Consider the following 12,809-nt stretch of genomic DNA (forward strand, 5'->3'; position numbering starts at 1 on the left):
CTCAGGAAAGTGTGGTTAGGACTGCTGCCTTTTCAACCCTTCTTAAAAGGGAATTCCAGACTGAGTGGTTCAAGATCCAAATGCCTTTATTTCACTCAGTGACCCAGAACTGAGCTCTAGCTGGAAATATTCTCCAAACTCTTCCTGTCTTCTACTTCCTATAATTTTTGCTGCTGTTTTCATTACAGAACCTTTGGCATTTGGAGTCAAAGTTTCATTTTGGCCAATTGGTGCCTAAGACACTAGGGAAGGAAATCCAGAACTGCTTTGCCTTGCACTATTCTTCCACTATTCTTCCTAGCTGACTGCTGGACTACTTGTTCTCGATACCCCTTGCCACCTGGGGGGGATGGACTTGCTATAGCAAGACCAGTTGAAGATCCATATTATAGTGGAGGATGGGCTGTTTGGGTGGGATGTATTACGTTCTAACTAAATTCAACAGGACACCATAAGCATTTGTCCCTGTGAAGCAAAGTGAAATTTCTACAACTTTGAAAGAGAAAGCAAATATGAAACAGCAGATATAAGCATATATGGTTCAGAATACAGGCTCCCCCCATATCCTCAAGGATTCCATTCTCCCCCCTCCCCCAGCCATGGATTTTGAAATCATGGATATGGGGAAACCCTATATAAAGTACAATACTCCACCCCCCCCATGTCCATTACCTTCATTTTTCTGTATTAGTAGTGAAGGCACACAGCTTCTTGCTTAACAGAGGAACTCTTACATGCTTAACTGAAGAATGTGGCATGAAGGCAGGTGGCCTGGATGCTAGAAGGAGGAAACTAACTGAACACTAAGAGGAAGTAGGGCAGTTCCTGCTTCCTGTTAACATTTCAGTCCCTCTAGCGTCTAGGCTGCCTCCCTGCATATCAAGTTCCTCAGTCAAGCAGGAAACTATTCCTCTATTAAGCAAGAGGCTGAATGCTTTCACTGCTAATATAGAAAAAATATTTCTGGGGTAATGGGGGCTGCGGAGAACCATGGAGAAGTGTCATGGATACCAGATCCACAGATACAGGGGAACACCTGTAATTGCATCTGTGAGGTGTTCAGTTTCCCTATTTCTGTTCCATCTTATTTAGAGATGTTTCTGAGAAATGCTTCAGAAAAGCTGGCCTGTTCACAGCTGAGCGCAACTTGCCAGTGATGTCAACAGCCTCCAAGAATATCTGCCCAACCTCAAAAAACACTATCAGCCACTTCTCCCAAGTCTGGCTCCTTGCTTTCCCCTCCGTACTTCACACATAGAGTGATATGTAATGGTATGTGTAATCTGTGCCTTTGAACCTTGGTGTGACATACTTATAAAAAATGGGAGGTTTTATCAAAACCAAATAAAACATCAATAGGTCTATCTTTTCTTTCTGTTTTACTAAGGCTGAGAAATGTCAGAGGCAAAGACTAATTATATAGAATAATAGTCTAATATGCCGTCTAATATAAGCCTAATAATAGGCTAATTATATTTCTTGAGACTTTTACATTCCTGGAAACCAGAAATTAAACTGAAGTCCCCCCTTCCCCCCAAACCTCTTAAAATATACTGATAAGGATGGACATATTTATATTCTGGAAGGCAGGCATTTACAACCTATCACTGGCTTTTCTTTTTCCTTTTTTTTAATGTACTCAGAGATTAGATGTTGGAGTGTTGGAAAAAGTTGTGAGCATTTCATTCTCCGACATCAGCCAATGATCTAAGGTTTGACAGGTACAATAATATGCCTGGGTTGCTTGTCAGCCCAATGGCCATATTTTATCATCCAGAGGACACCCGATAGCATATGAATGTTGATTAAAGTATAGTCAAGAGTCTCTTGGAGAGAGCCAAATGCCATGGACTTAGTATGCAGTATTGTTAATCTACATCTTGTCTGCCCCATTTTTCTGCCTTTCCTCTATGAAGGTCCCATTGGCATGCATGGGGTTACCCAATTTCATGCTCAGTAGAGATGATGACTAGTCAAAGGTCATTCACTTAGGGTTCAATCCTAACCCACTTTCCAGCACCAACATAAGGGCATTGCAGCTCCACAGTAAGGGAACAAACATTCCCTTACTTTGAGGAGGTCTCTGTGAGTGCTCCCCAACTGCAAGATGCAGTATATGTCCCATTGGCACAGCTATGCCAGTGCTGGAAATTTCCAGTGCTGGAAAATTGATTAGGATTTGGGCCTTAGTTTTCTGGCCAGCACTCTGACCACAACATCTCATTGGCAGATTCCAAAATTGAAGTCCATTTTTTGTACCTGTGTATACAGGAGTGGAGAATATTAGGACGGAACACAGTACAAAAATATGGTCAATATCTTCATTTTATTTAGGCTGATACATGCCGCAGAAGCAAATAATAATGTAGGACTACTGGCATAACAGCAGCATCTACATATTATCCCAATGAAAATGCAGTGAATAGGTAGATAAAGCAATAACACAGTAACAACAGTCAAATGCAGGGGATGATACAGCATCCTAGATCCATGACTTTGCTGCTGATGTCACTTTGGACTTGGTATCATTAATGCAATGGAAAATGTAGCCAGAAGAAGCATACAGTGGGGGAAGGAGCTGTGGGTGGCTAACTTATATCGTATCTCATGGAACATCCTGGGTCTACTTAAGTGACGCAGCCCTTACTGGCAAAATATATGCACAAATCACAGGTGTCACTGCTAACACATTCACAAACACCCCCATGCACCTGATCCCACAGAGTTACCGTAATGGCTGTTGTACGTTGTTGGCCATTGTTGCTACCTGATGTGCTGCCAGAGAGCAACTTGGTTGCAGGATTAAAACATGTTCTCTATACAATAACCTTGGGATATTTTGAAGAATATATGGACATGTGAAGTGGCTGTACAGGAAGTAGCCATACAGGAAATGGAGGCTCATTTTGTCTGAGGATAGAAGAGTCTAGAAACTGGAAGAACCACATATTTTGGAGGTGGCTGAGGGAAGGGTACAAGAAGGCTGGGGGGCACTCTTGGGTGACCCTTAGACAAGGTTGTAGACAGAAGGCTTATTATATGCTCCTGGAGGTGGGATGTATAGAGGCATGCCTAGAGAAGGGTGCAGAGACAGTGACTGCAGGTGTCAGGTTTTAATGAGAATCTTCCAAACAAGCTTGAAATAAAAACTTGTCAGGTTCCTTCCCACAGCCAGGTCCCTTTAAATTGTGACTCTTGAGAGCTTTCCAGCTCTCCTTCACATTTTTCTCTGAAGAGGTTGTGGTGTGGGTCTCGTGTTATTTATCTCCAACTCTTGGAATGTTTTCTTTTTCCAACACCCTTGGCCCTTCTAATTTGAAAGCTGAGATGCAGCATATCTAGCAACCACACCACAATGAAATCAGGAGGGAACTTGCTTTTATCATGATTATAAATGAGAGTCCTGCATAAATGCACCAAAGTCAAAGGAGAATAAACAATAGGTTTTTTTTTCCTGTCATTTTCCACTTTGAGTTTATTTTAAAGCTGTTCTTAACAATAAGTAGTATAATAATAATAATAATAATAATAATAATAATAATAATAATAATAATAAACTTTATTTTTATCCCGCCCTTCTCCCAAAAAGGGACCCAGGGCGGCTAACAACATATAAAACAAATTAAAACATAATTTCACAGATAAAAACATATTAAAAAACACATTAGCAGAACCCATAAAAACAGTAGTCAGAAGAGTCAGAATAAAAGAGCATAAAACAGCAGTTCTTAGAGGAATCGGGCCTGTAAAAAAGCAACTAAAAGATATATAAAAGATGTTAAAAAGGCCAGAACGTCAGAAGGCTTGGTTAAACAACAAGGTCTTCAGGCCTCGCCGAAAGGACTCAAGAGAGGGAGCCATTCTCAAGTCAAGGGGAAGGGAGTTCCACAACGTTGGTGCCACTACTGAGAAGGCCCTATTTCTTGCCGCCGCCCCACGTACCTCCTTAGGCGGCGGCACTTGTAAAAAGGCCTTCTCTGATGACCTGAGAGGACGAGCCGGATTGTACGGGAGTAGGCGATCTCTAAGATAACCTGGCCCAGAGCAGTATAGGGCTTTAAAGGTCAAAACCAGCACCCTGAATTGGGCCCGGAAACGAATGGGCAGCCAATGTAGCCCCCGGAGAAGTGGGCTGACAGAGTCAAACCGCCTAGCTCCAGTGACCACACGGGCCGCCGCATTCTGCACTAATTGCAGTTTCCGAACCGTCTTCAGGGGCAGCCCCACATAAAGCGCGTTACAATAATCTAACCTCGATGTCACCGTAGCATGGATCACCGTGGCCAGGTCTGCACGATCCAAGTACGGGCGCAGCTGGCGCACCAGCCGAAGCTGAGCAAAGGCCCCCCTAGCCACAGCCGCCACCTGGGAATCCAGGAGCAGCTGCGAGTCCAGGTGGACCCCCAAGCTGCGGACCTGCGCCTTCAGAGGGAGTGCAACCCCATTCAGAGCAAGCTGATAATCCAGCACCTGCATCGAGGATTTCCGAACCAGGAGAGCCTCTGTCTTATCCGGATTTAATTTCAGCTTGTTAGCCCCCATCCAGATCCTCACTGCTTCCAGACAGCACTCCAGGCCCTCAACCGCCACCCTGGAGTCTGGAGGAAAGGAGAGATAAAGCTGGGTGTCATCAGCATATTGATGACACCCCACTCCAAACCCCCGGATGACCTCTCCCAGCGGTTTCATGTAGATATTAAATAGCATGGGGGACAGAATTGAGCCCTGCGGCACCCCGCACCTCAATGGCCAGGGTGTCGAACAGGCATCCCCCAGCACCACCATCTGGGACCGACCTTCCAAGTAGGAGCGGAACCACCACAAAACAGTGCCTCCAACTCCCAACTCGGCCAATCGGCCCAGAAGGATACCATGGTCGATGGTATCGAAAGCCGCCGAGAGGTCCAGCAGGACCAACAGGGACGCACTCCCCCTGTCCAGTCCCCGGCGTAGGTCATCCACCAAGGCGACCAAGGCAGTTTCCGTCCCAAAGCCCGGCCTGAAACCAGATTGAAAAGGATCCAGATAATCCGCTTCATCCAAGACCCTCTGGAGTTGGGCCGCCACCACCCGCTCAATTACCTTGCCCAGAAACGGGATGTTGGAGACTGGCCGATAGTTGTTCAACACATTGGAATCCAGGGAGGGCTTCTTCAGGAGGGGGCGAACCACCGCCCGCTTCAAAGCAAGCGGCAGTGTCCCCTCCCCCAAAGAAGAGTTGACCACCCTCCCCGTCCACTCAGCCAGTCCCCCCCGGGCAGCTCTTATCAGCCAAGCTGGGCAAGGGTCAAACAAGCAGGCAGACGGCCTCACACTCCAAAGGAGTCTGTCCACATCCTCAGGCTGCACAAGCTGAAAAGAATCCCACAACACTGGACAAGCAGTTGCCAGGGGGACATCATCAGACATTGTCAATGTGGCATCCAAGTCATAACGAATGCGATCGATTTTATCTGCAAAATGTTGCGCAAACACGTCACAGCGGCTGACCATGTATTCCTCCTGGTCAACTGGCGGGGCCTGATGGAGGAGGCCCCGCACCACACGGAACAGCTCTGCCGGACGGCTATCAGCAGACGCAATGGTAGCAGAGAAGAATGATTTCTTCGCTGCTACCACCGCCACGGAGTAGGCTCTGTAATGAGCTCTACTCCGTGTCCGATCAGATTCATCACGAGTTTTCTGCCACTGTCGCTCTAGACGCCTGCCCTGCCGCTTCATCAGTCGCAGCTCCTCAGTGAACCAAGGAGCCGCTCCGAGTCTGCGACGTGGCAGAGGTCGCTCCGGAGCAATCTCATCCACTGCCCTGGACATTTCCCCGTTCCAGAGGTCAACCAGGGCCTCAGATGAGACGCCAGTCTTGGCAGTGGGGAAATCCCCCAGAGCCCTCAGGAAACCTTCAGGATCCATTAGCCTCCGGGGGCGGACCATAGAAAACGGTCCCCCGCCTCTGCAGAGGTAGGAAGTCGCAACCAGCCTAAACCTTACCAGGAAGTGATCTGTCCATGACAACGGAGTGATCTTGATCTCCTCTACATCCAGATCACTGCCCCCGTGCCCAGCTGTAAACACCAGGTCCAGCACGTGTCCTGCAGTATGTGTCGGGGCCAAGATCTTCTGGGACAGGCCCATGGTTGTCATGGCAGCCATGAAATCCTGAGCTGCACCTACCGCAGGGGCCTCGGCATGAACATTGAAGTCCCCCAGCACTAACAGGCGGGGGGCCTTCAATGCCACCCCCGAGATCACTCCAGTCAGCTCAGGCAGGGAGACTGTTGGGCAGCAGGGCAGGCGGTACACCAACAGAATCCCAATCCTGTCCGGTCCTCTCAACACAACATGCAGGCACTCGAACCCAGCAGACTGCTGGACAGGGCACCTGGTGAGGGAGATGGACTCACGATAGACCATTGCAACTCCCCCTCCCCGTCCCTGCAATCTTGGCTGCTGCAACACCTGGAAGCCTGGCGGACAAAGTTCAGAGAGACTAACGCCTCCCTCCACGTCCAGCCAGGTCTCCGTAATGCATACCAGGTCGGCTTTCTCATCCAGAATCAAATCCTGGATGATACAGGTCTTATTATTCACCGACCTGGCATTCAAAAGTAGCAGCTTCAGATCCAGGGACTCACCGCCAAGACCACCAGGCATCCGAGAATTGGGGGAGGGACCAGAAGGGGAGATGATCTGCCTGTGATTAACTCTCCTTCTCCTGTAACGGCCTGTCCGACCCCCACCACCATATCTCCCCTGGCCCGTCACTCTCTTGATAGTGGCACCCTTCCCTTCCCCTGAGCTCCCTCCTAAGAGCACACACATGTGGCGAGGCCCGCCTTCCGAAACTGGCCTGCAGGCGGATCCTCTGCTGTAAAAACAATTGTTGCTCCTCTCTCCCCTGCCTCCACCGACGGGGAGGGTATCCGACTACTGCTAGTTGGTCCGCTGACGGAGAGGGCACCTGATCTTCCGGGCACGAGCCCCAGGCTAAGAGCCACGGGCCAAGAGCCCTTTGGCTCTTGCCCTTCGGCTCACACCAAAGGCTTGCGCCTCTGGCAAGCCCAGCAAGCTGGAAATACCTGGGGAGAGAGGAGGAGGAGAGCAATCAGGCAGGCCTGCAGACTCCACCCCCCAGCCAAACAGTCTCCAAATATCAAAGATAGTTATCAATGCCAAGGCTTGGTATTTCTGAAAGCCCCTGAAGCATAACCAGAAGAAACACCATAACCAGAAGAAACACCAAACATCAATACCTGTTCTAAATATTGCACTGATTTACAGCCCAATCTAACGCAATGCCCTGCACAGTGATGCAACAGCACCAACATGGTGCCCCCTGCATCCCACGGGGGAGTTTTGGCCTCCAGAGTACCCTCCTCAGGCTAAGGGAATGTTTGTTCCTTTGCCCCAGGGTAAACCTATGTCGGCCCACCAAGTTTACTCCGACCTGCACCAGCTTTATCACTGGTGCAAGTTCACATGGACCCAGGGTGGGGAATTAGGTTTCAGAGTGCACCTATGCCACTGAAACCACCCCCTTCCTGGTCCCAATCTGCCCTCCTCCCCTTCCCTGTCACCACCCCATTCAGTCCATCTCTCAGTTCATTCCACCCACCCCCACCTCCCTCCCAGCCCTGTGCGAACTTAGCTGTGCCAGATGTGTGTCTGTTGTCCACTGGCACATGGAGTCAGCTGCTCGCTGCTTGCAGCAATGGCCAGGCCATGCACACCTCCATGTCACATTTTGTAACCACTGGAAAGAACCTAGCTTTAGCTCCTAGCACTGGCATAAGGCGCAGCTATGTACCTTTAGCCAGGAGCAAGCCCTGTTGGATTCAGCATGAATTAATTCCAAGTAAGCGCATATAGGATTGGGAAAGTTTGCTTCTAGTATTCAGGATGGGAGGGGCAACTACCCCTTGAACTTCATAAGGACTAGAAATGTACTTTTCTTTCCAACAAACAAAATCTGTGGTTCTCAAAATACCACATTCAATGTCTGTTACCAAATGATATCTGCAAAAAACCCACAAGAGCTCAAAATTCAGTAGTGTCAATCATCAACTGTACTTATTATATTGGTGATCTATGTAAGGAACATGAATCACACTCAGGTTCCAAATATTTATTCTGGCCACATGTAACAGCATAATGTCAAGGTCTGTGATAGTGCTACTATTGGCAATACTCAGTTTTCCCTCTTCTAATTTCAGACCTACACATTTTATGACTCACTAAGCCAAACATGTCCCTACCAGCAATGTATGGCGGACCACCAGTACCTAAAAAAATGTACTGGTTTTTCTACACACTGGGAACTGACAAAACTCACTTTGTCTGTATCTCTCTGTCTGCCTGTCTGTCTGTCTGTCTAGCATTTGGCAGGCCATAATACATGGTTACATTTGACTTGGTCCATCACAAGCTGTGCAGACCTGGTCTATATATTTATGCAACAACTTGCAACAACTTTTAGGCCACTTCATATGTTACTTTCTTACTTGGGGAACCTGGTACAAAACAGAGAATTGATACAAACTACATAATCTACGGATGGCATCCACTAGTACAAATTCCATAGGCATAATACTGCTAAGTGGCAGCTTGATCCTTACCTGGCTGTCATTTGTATGTCTGCTGCCAGCAAAAGCTGGGCAGTGTACCCAAGTGTGGGCCATTAATAAATGACTCTACATGCTTTTTTGTACTCGGGGAGGAATATAAACAGCAATGCTTGAATCACAGTACAAGAAGCTGGCCATTAAAAATCAGCCAGCTGTTCAATTTGCAGTACAACTGGAAGTCCTTATGGACATCCTCTTTTTCAACATTATTCTGCCATATTCTCTCAGTAAACTGGAATATACAACTTCTACATCTCCTGATTTGTACATGTATGCGTGTGGTGTAGTGATCCAACATTGTTGATTGACTGCTCCAATAAATAGCCCCTATTCCCCCTGCACTTCCATCTACTACTCTACTATTTTCTGCACTCTGCCAAGGTATCCAGGGCACCTTGGCTGTGTTCCACCACAACAACCCCCTGCTCTAATTTCTCTCTCCTGCTCTGGAGCAAAAGAGGAAAATGCAAGACTCAGTTGTTCTCAGCAGAGGTGTTTTGCAAAAGCTAATTCACCATCCTCACCAGAAGGTGCAAGCTAATTTACCATTGTGAGGATGACCAAAATTCTGAGAGCCTGGTAGGATGCAAATGTGTGTTTTGGTTTTTTTTCAGGGAAAATGGAGATTAAGATTAACCTTGGAAGGTGGTGTGCTTCCAATGATGCTCTGAGGATCAAATTAGAAATAAGATGGAAAGTCAATTATTAGGACCCCCTACAGTTGTTTAGAGCAATAATAGCAGATGGATGGAGGGGTTGGTTTTGATCAGTGCTGAGGGGGCTGGCTCTTTTCTCCCCAATTTTCCCAGTTTAAATAACCTCCCTCCAAAGTTATTTGCCCTTTGGAGTAAAACCTATGCAACACTCAGAAATCTTTTGTTTCAATCCATGGTGCAAATAGCAGCTGGGCAAGATTTTAATAAAGAAAATGATACAAAGGAACATTTTAAAACCCTCTTCATAAGAACATAAGAAGAGCCCCGCTGGATCAGGCCAAAAGAACATCTAGTCCAGCTTCTTGTATCTCACAGTGGCCCACCAGATGCCTCAAGGAGCACAAAAGACAACAAGAGACCTGCATCCTGGTGCCACTCCCTAGAATCTGGCATTCGGAGGTAGCCTACTTCTAAAATCAAGAGGCTGCACATACACATCTTGGCTTGTAACCCGTGATGGACTTTTCCTCCAGAAATCTATCCAATCCCCTTTTAAAGGCATCTAGGCTAGACGCTATCACCACATCCTATGGCAAGGAGTTCCACAGACTAATTACACACTGGATAAAGAAATATTTCTGTGATCCTAATTTGCCTCCCTTACAGGAGGATAAAAGTGGGATGCAAATTATTTCAAAAAATAAATAAATACATAAATACAGGGGGAGCCCGTATCTACTGATCCCATATCCACAGATTCAATTATCTGTGGATTGGATCTGCGCCCCCCACACTCACCTCCAGAGGGCCCTCTGAGATCAGCAGGGGCTGTAGACATCCATCCACAGCCTCTGCCAGGCTCAGACTAAGCTCAGCAGCTCAAAACATGTGACTCTGGTTCACAGAGAAACCGGAAGTCACATTTTCAATACCTTATAAGGATATTTGAAAAGGACATCCATGGCTTCAGCTGGGCTCAGAAGCTTCTCTGGAGGCGAATTGATCTGGGAGTGATCTGCCTCCAGAGCATCCAGACTGTGGGGACAGGCATTTGCTCATATCTGCGGTTTCAGCTACTGCAGAGGGTTCCAGAATGGACACCTGCAGATAAGGGGGAACACCTGTAATCAAAATTCCTCCCTCCCATTAACTTTAAAAAGTGCAGGAGATTCTATTTACAGATCTGAATGTCTGCTTTAGGCTGTAGGGCCAAACTACACAACAACTTAAACATATGCTCTAGAGAGGAGTGCTCCCATCCAAAGCACCTCCTTTTTCCATTGAAATGTTCCCAGTTAGAACTACAGCATGCAGGGAAGAGATGTTTCATTATCATCTCCATGTGTTCTGATTTTTTGCTCCTTGAAAATTAACTCATGGAGTCAAGATCAGTAGTGTGACTAAAGGGGGCGGTGCAGTAAATATTGCAGGCACCACAGTGTGTTGTGAAAGCGGCCCCTCCCACTCACTGTGGGAGCCATTCTGGGCAGCCAAAGTTGCTGCCTAGAATGACTCCAATGGCAAATGGGAGGAGTCACTTACATGGCTCATTGCAATACCTGCAATATTTACCGCACCACCATTGCCACTGCACCCTCCCCCATAGCTACACTATGGATTGAGATTTGTCCCTGGAGCAGTGACTATGCTTCAGGAGTCAATTATGGCTTCAGCAGGGCCACTTTTGTGGAGAAGGAAACTGTACATGGGGAATGAACCTTCCCCTTGCTATACTCTCCAATTCTACCTGGGATTGCCACTCCAGGATATGATTCTGGCTGGATGTATGCCTCTAAGGTGCACTTTTACACACTCATGTAGTTTAGTAAAGGAAGGCACGGGATTGTGGAACAGTGAAAAGATTATAAGCACAGCCCTGTGTAGAAATCAAATTGCTCCACAGTCCAGTTACTCATTTTCAGCTGGCAAGTGGGAAGGTAAAGAAAGAAAATTTCCAATAACAGAGAAAGTACCTGTTAGACATTATGTATATAATGCTGTCTTACACAAGAGATATTTTTATTGGCAAATCATGATTCTAAAAGACCAAAATACCTCTTGGACCTTGCTGATACTGAAGCTCTGCTATCAGTTTGAACAAGCATTATTGCCAAGTAATAAATCACCTTTTAGAAGATAAGGGCACTGTTCTGTTGTCACTAGAAATAAGTAGTACTTATTTCTAATATGTACTCTAATATGAAAAACCATAAAGCGTGCATAGGAGGAGAGCCAATCCTTATGATTCTAAAGCTTACAAAACAAGAGATGTCCATAAGGAGTGCCCTTCTGAGATTTGGAGATCACCACACTGTATTGTCAAGTGTTTCTTACAGCACAATGCTAGGCATCTCCACTCCAAAGTAAGGCCCACTGTTTTCACTTCGTTTACTCTCAGGAAAAGGTATATAGGATTGCAGCCTTACGAACCTACTGAGATGAGGCTTCCCAATTTCTCAGTGCAAGGATGTGGGCTTACATATTTTCTCCTGCAAGCATAGCCTTAAACAACTTATTACAAAATGAACCCAGAATTTGCTAGCTATGCCTTCCCCAATGTGAATATTGGAGCACTTGTAGAGAAGAATCTGTGGACAAGAAGAGGTGTTAGTCATTCCCTGCCTGCTGATTTGTCCATGGACATGCCCCTCCCCCTGTGCTATTTTTAATCATGTTTTATCCTAACCAGGCTCTAAAACATGAGTTTAAACAGAGGAAGTACAGCATTTGTAAGAATCAGAAGGCGCAGAAAGGTTAACCCCACCTGTTGATGCTCTCCTACAAACACCCTCTCCATCCCTGCAGTTAGCGTTGTCTTGGGAAACGGTATGTTTGAGAACACTTATTTGCCAGTACCAATATAGTGTGTATTGTATGTATCACTCACAACTTTAAAAGTCTGTCAACCATTTCTAAAAAGGGAAAGTGCTAAAATCTCTCACACATCACCGTATTGAAAGAACGAGTTCAACAAATACTAAACGGATTACAAAACGGGCAAACATCTGACAGCTTCCTGACGTCACCAGGTCAGATGATGACTTCCAGATGTTATGACTTATTGATGTTTTGATTAACTTCTAAGCAGCACTGTCTCTATGTTTTGTTTGCCGGGTCCAACTTCTTTTGCACATGAGTGTTATTGGAAGTGAGTGGGAAATGAAATTAGTGTTTGGCACCAGCCCAAAAGAAGCTGAACTTTCTTGTTATCATGTGCATTTCAAGTTCTGCTACAGGATATGCAGCCTGTGGGAAGGTCAGTTCAAAGATAAGGAGAATCTTACTGGATTGCTATTTTCAATTAAAGGAGCACCGTAACTGACTAATTTTGACCACGAGTTACTATTGTACAGTAAACCACCCCAGACAACAGGAAGTTTAGGAAACAGGATAGCATTATTAGAGTGCATTCTAATCATTGTTTCACTGTGCATCATCTAATATTTCTAATAATACAGGGGATATTTATTTTTACAAAGATTTCAGATACACAGTATTTTTTTTCAGGAACAATTTATTATATCAGCTACAA

The 12,809-nt window shown here is 46.2% G+C and overlaps 1 protein-coding gene across 3 annotated transcripts in view; it reads left to right on the top strand.

Moving 5' to 3' along the window:
• DLC1 (DLC1 Rho GTPase activating protein) overlaps positions 1–12,809 on the top strand; it is a 228,071-nt gene that overhangs the window by 101,842 nt on the left and 113,420 nt on the right. The window contains exon 1 of one of the 3 annotated variants that reach the window (XM_066632839.1): positions 12,004–12,103. The exons of the other annotated variants lie outside the window; for them this stretch is intronic. The gene's annotated coding sequence lies outside the window, so the exon portion shown is untranslated. Of the gene's footprint in view, positions 1–12,003; positions 12,104–12,809 lie in introns of those variants that run through there. 3 annotated transcript variants of the gene reach the window in all.

Source organism: Tiliqua scincoides, chromosome 6 (genome assembly GCF_035046505.1).
Source record: "Tiliqua scincoides isolate rTilSci1 chromosome 6, rTilSci1.hap2, whole genome shotgun sequence".
NCBI classification, from domain to species: Eukaryota; Metazoa; Chordata; class Lepidosauria; order Squamata; family Scincidae; genus Tiliqua; species Tiliqua scincoides.